Below are 5987 nucleotides of genomic sequence, written 5' to 3'. Positions count from 1 at the left end.
TCTGGTCTCATTCTCTCTCTCTAGCAGCTCCTTCTTTGTTTCCGTGATAGGGTCCTCATCCTCTCTTCTCTAACTTCTGGCACCTCTTGGGTTTCTGCTGTGAGTCCTCCCTCTGCTAATTCTCACTGGGGATCTTCCATTGTCATCTTCGTGTCAATGACTCCTGAACCAAATTCCCAGCCTTTGTATATGTCTGGAACTTAAATTCTGTGTAACCAACTGCCTAGTCAACATTTCCCGGAGGACTGCAGAAAAACTCACTTCAAGTTAATAAGACTGAATTCTGCCTCTCCCCTACTACCCTGCCCTGTGCCCAAACCAGTTGCTCCCTTTTTTGTAACCAGTCTCTGTGAAAGGCACTAGTAATCAATTTGCTCCTAAAGATCACTCAGTCCGCCATCTCTCTCCACTGGACACTACTAGTCATTACTAGTCCATTTACCTTTCTCACCTGGCTACCACAGTGATCTCCTATGTGGTCTCCCAACATTTATTCTTGTCCCCCCCCCCCCCCCCCCCCCCCCCCCCCCCCCGCCCATGCAGTGTCATCCAGCAGTGAGGGAAAACGTTAACACACAAATCTTCTTAAAGCTCCTGCCGCCTTAGTGGGGTGTCCAAACTCCTTCCCAGGGCACCCAAAGCCCTTCCTGATATGGCTTATTTTCCTTCTTTACACTCACCTCTTCCAACTTCCCTCCTCGAATGCTGCATTCCACCTACACTGTAGTCTTCCCGTATCTCAAGTGGTCATACCATAGCTCAACTTCAGACTTTCACAAATGCTATTCCTCCACCAACAACACATTTTTCCACCTAAAGCATAGACTGGAGCCAAGAAGGGCCAATCAGAGGCCTTCCAGGTCTGACCTCAGCGATAGGTGGGGTGAAGAGTAAAGCACAGCCAAAGGCAGAGCCGAGGGCTTCAGGGAAGGAAGAGGTCTGCTGAGAGGAGAACAAGAACAACATCATGGAAGAGACCGGATGATGCTATCAATGCCAAGAATTGGGTCTTGACAAGTGGACATTAGAAAGAAGGGCATTGCGTTTGTCAGTAGTGACGCAAAGAGGAAGGGTTGGCATGAGTGAAGGTAAGCAGAGACCACACTGGGGAACCTGCTAGACTACTCTGGCTAGGACACAGACTCTTTTCAGGAAAGAGTGAAAGATGCCTGGCAAGCAAAGTCCTCTTCCTCTTGAACCTGCCTCCACCACATCTCTTTGTCTGTGAAGCACATGTGGCATAAATGATACTGATTGATTTTCTCCACATTAATCTTTCTCATCTATGAAACAGCATTGTGTTCCAAGCAAAAAATACAGTACTAAATTATATTCTTTGTTCTCTGATTCTTCTACATGCCTTAGTCTTAAATCCTCAAAGCAGTAGACACTCAAATTTCAGTTATTCAATAAGTACTTTTTGAGCATCTACAATGTGCCAAACACTGTGCCTTGGGAGGCTTATGAAGAAGGGAGTGGTCAGCAGTGTCCAGTGTGAGTAAGCAACCAGGAAGTTCTTGATGTGCTTGTTGATTGACTTGTGGAGCAATGTCAGATAAAAGAAATTAGTAAAAAAAAATCTTTGTGGGAAAATTCTTTTTGTGATGACTTGCAGAATTTGGAGTGAATTAGCTTGGAAAGAAGAAAACTAATTTAGAAGGTATTCTATATTTTTATTTGCTTTTATGTTCAAAATGTTTTTGTTCTTATTGCAAAATAATAAAATTTGAAAAACAAAACATACACATAGAAATAATCAATAAAAGTAATGTATAATTGTTCCATTGAGAGAGAGCCACTGTAAACATTTTTTATATGACTTTCAAGACTTCTGGCTATATATAGATATTATTTTAAACAAAATAGTATCACATTGTTTATACTGTTTTTAAAAAAATAGTAGCTCTGTTGAGATATATCAGTACAATTCACCCATTTAATGTGTTCCATCAGAGGTTTTTAGTATACTCACAGACGTGTTCAAACATCTCCACAATCCATTTTAGAACATTTTTATCACCTCAAACAGAAAATCTGTACCATTTAGCTAACACCCTCTATCTTACCATTCCTCCTAGCCCAAAGCAACCAGGAATCTGCTTTTTGTCTCTATAGATTTCCCTGTTCCAGACATTTCACATGAATGGAATCATATTGTATGTGGTCTTTGGTGACTGACTTCTTTCACTTAGCATGTGTTCAAAGTTCATCCATGTGAGATCTATATCAGTACTTCATTCCTTTTTATGGGGCAGGATAAAAGTTCGTTGCGTGAATATGTCACATTTTGTCTATCCATTTGCCAGTTGACAAACATTTAAGTTGTCTCCATTTTTGGCTGTTATGAATAATGCTTCTATGAACTTTCATGTGCAAGTTTTCGTGGACGTATGTTTACATTTCTCTTGGATACATACCTAGGAGTGGAATTTCTGGGTCATATGGTTACTCTGTGTTTGATCATTTGAGGATCTGCCAGACTGTTTTCCAAAACAGATGCATCATTTTACATTCTCACCAGCAGTGAATGAGGGTTTTAATTTTTCTACATCTTTGCCAACACTTGCTATTATCTGTCTGTTTTATTCTAGACATTCTATGGGTGTGAAGTGGTATCTCATTGTGTTTTGAATTGCATTTTCCTGATGACAGATGATTGAGCATCTTTTCATGTGTTTTTTGGCCATTCGTATATCTCTTTTGGAGAAATGTCTATTTGAATCCTTTGCCCATTTTTAAATTGGATTATTTGTCTATTATTGAGTTGTAAATGTTCTTTATACATTCTAGATATGTACTTTATCAGACATATCACTTGCAAACATTTTCTCACATTCTATGGGTCTTCTTTTCATTTTCTTGATAGTGGCCTTTAAAGCGCACTTTTTAATTTCAATGACATCCACACTCCAAACTATTTTTTCTTTTGTTACCTGTGCTTTTGGTGTCATATTGAAGAACTCTGCCAAATCCAAGACCACAAGGGCTTACTTCTATGTTTTATAGTTTTAGTTCTTACACGTATGTCTTTGATCCATTTTAAGTTAATTTTTGTATGTGGGAGATAAGGGTCCAACTTCATTTTTCTTCATGTGACTATCCAGTTGTCCCAGCACCATTTGTTGAAAAGATTATCCTTTCCCCATCAGATGGTCTTGGTACTCTAGTGAAAAATCATTTGATCAGAGATATGTGGGTTTATTACTGGACTATTCATGTTATTTCATTGATCTATGTCTATCCTCATGCCACTACCACACCATCTTGATTACTATTGCTTTCTAGTAAGTTTTGAAATTGGGAAATGTGAGTTCTCCCCCTTTGTTCTTTGTTAGCTTTGTTTTGGCTATTCTGAGTCCCTTGCAATTCCACGTGAATTTTAGAATTGGCTTGTCAGTTTCTACAAAGAAGCCAGCTGAGATTCTGCTAAGGATTGCGTTGAGTCTGTAGGTCTGTTGGGGAATGTTGCCATCTTAACAGTGTTAAGTCTTCCAGTTCATGAACAAGGGTATTTTCCATTTATTTAGGGTTTATTTAATTTCCATCAACAACATTTTATAGCTTTCAAAGTATAAGTTTTGAACTTTGTAAGTTATTCCTAAGTATTTTATTCTTTTTGATGCTATTATAGATGAAATTTTCTTAACTTCATGTTTCATTCTTCCACACAAGTGTGTAGAAATAGAATTGATTTTTGTATGTTGGCCTTGTATCCCTCAACCTTGCTGAAATCATTCATTAGTTTTTCAGTGGGTTCCTTAAGATTTTCCATGTATACAATATCATGTCATCCGTGAATAGACATAGTTTTACTTCTTTTCCTATCTGGATGCCTTTTACTTCTTTGTCTTTCCTAATTGACCTGGTTAGGACCTCTAGTACAACTTTGAATAGCAATGACAAGAGTGAACATCCTTGTTTTGTTCCTGATCTTAGAGTGAAAGCATACAGTCTTCACCAGTAAGCATGGTGTTAGCTCTGGGTTGGTTGGTTTGTTTTTAATATTCTTTATCAGATTGAGGAGTTTCCCTTCTATTCAGTTTGTTCAGTGTTCTTATTATGAAAAGTTTTGGGGTTTTCTCAAATGCCTTTTCTGTATCTACTGAGATGATCATGTGATTTCTGTTTTATTATTCTATTGATATGGTTTATTACATGAATTGATTTTCAGATGTTAAACCAACCTTGCATTCCTGGAATAAATCCCACTTGATCATGGTGTATAATTCTTTGTATGTGTTTTTGGATTCCATTTGCTAAAAACTAGTATTTTATTGAGGGTTTTTGCATCCATATTCATAAGAGATACTGATCTTTAGTTTTCTTTTCTCGTGATGGCTTTGTCTGGTTTTGGTATCAGGGTAATATTGCCCTCACAGATTGAATTGAGAAGTGTTCCTTCCTCTTCTATTTTATGAGAGAATTTTTCAAGAATCGGTATTAATCCTTCCTTAAATATTTAGTAGAATTCACCAGTGAAGTCATTTGACCTGAGCTTTTCTTTGTGGGTAGTTTTTGAATCTCAAGAGAGATTCAATCGCTTTACTTGTTATAGATATATTCAGATAGTCTATTTCTTCTTGAGTCAGTTTTGGTAATTTGTATCTTTTAGGAATTTGTCCATATCAGCTAAGATATCTAACTTATTGACAGACAATTGTTCATAGTATTTCTTTACAATTCTTTTTATTTCGGTAAAGTCAGTCATAATATCCCTATCTTTCACTTACGAATCTAGTAATTTGAGTATTTCTTTTTTTCTTGGTAAATCTAGACAAACATCTGTCAATTTTGTTGATTTTTTTCAAAGAACTAGCTTTTGTTTTCATTGATTTTCTTGATTTAAAAAAAAATTTTCCATTTCATTCATTTTCACTCTAATCTTTATTATTTCCTTTCTTCTGTCTGCTTTAGATTTAGATTGCTCTTCTTTTTATGGTGTCTTAAAGTAAGATTTGAAATTTTTCTTCTTTTTTGATATAAGCATTTACAGCTATAAATTTTCCTCTAAATGCTGCTTTAGTTGTAGCCCTTAAACTTTGATATGTCATGTCTTAATTATCATTTATCTCAAAGTATTTTCAAATTTCCCTTGTGATTTCTTCTCTGACTCATTGTTTATTTAGGAGTGTGTTTTTAATTTCCACATATTTGTAAGTTTCTCAAATTTCTTTCTGTTACTGACTTGTAATTTCATTCTATTGTGGTCAGAGAACATACTTTGTATTGTTTTAGTCTTTTAAACTTATTGAGGTGTGTTTTATGTTTCAGCATTTTGTCTATTCTGGAGAATGTTCCATGTGCACTTGAGAAAAATGTATAGTCTACTGTTGTTGGGTTAAGTGTTTATAGATGTCTTTAGATCTCCGTGGTTTATCATGTTGTTCAAATTTTCTATTTCCTTTTTCATCTTTGTCTAGCTTTTCTATTCATTGTTGAAAATGGCATATTGAAGTCACCAACTATTATTGTTGAATTGTCTATTTCTCCATTAATTTCTGTTAATTTTTGCTTATGTATTTTGGTGTTCTGTGTTAGATGCATATGTGTTTACAGCTGTTTCTTCCTAATAGATTGACTCTTTTATTATTTTAAGTGTCTCTCTTTATCTCTAGTAACATTTTCTGTTTTAAAGTCTATTTTATCTGTTAGGATAGCCATTCCAGATTTCTGTGGTTACTGTTTGCATGATACAGTTGTCCTTCAGTATCTATGGGCAATTGGTTCCAGGATTCCCTGTGGATACCAAAATCTGAGGCTGCTCAAGTCCCTAGTCAGCCCTCTGTATCCATGTGTTCCACATCTGCAGATTCAACCAATCACAGATTGTAAACATAGAACATGATCTGTGGTTGGTTGAATCCATGGATGAGGAACCCATGGATATAGAGGGCTGACTGTATATTTTTTTTCCATTCTTTTACTTTCAATGTATTTCTGTCTTTGAATCTAAAGTGAGTCTCTTGTAGACAACATAAAATTGGATC

Source organism: Equus quagga, chromosome 12, assembly GCF_021613505.1.
Source record: "Equus quagga isolate Etosha38 chromosome 12, UCLA_HA_Equagga_1.0, whole genome shotgun sequence".
Lineage (NCBI taxonomy): Eukaryota > Metazoa > Chordata > Mammalia > Perissodactyla > Equidae > Equus > Equus quagga.
This window is presented reverse-complemented; position numbering follows the sequence as displayed.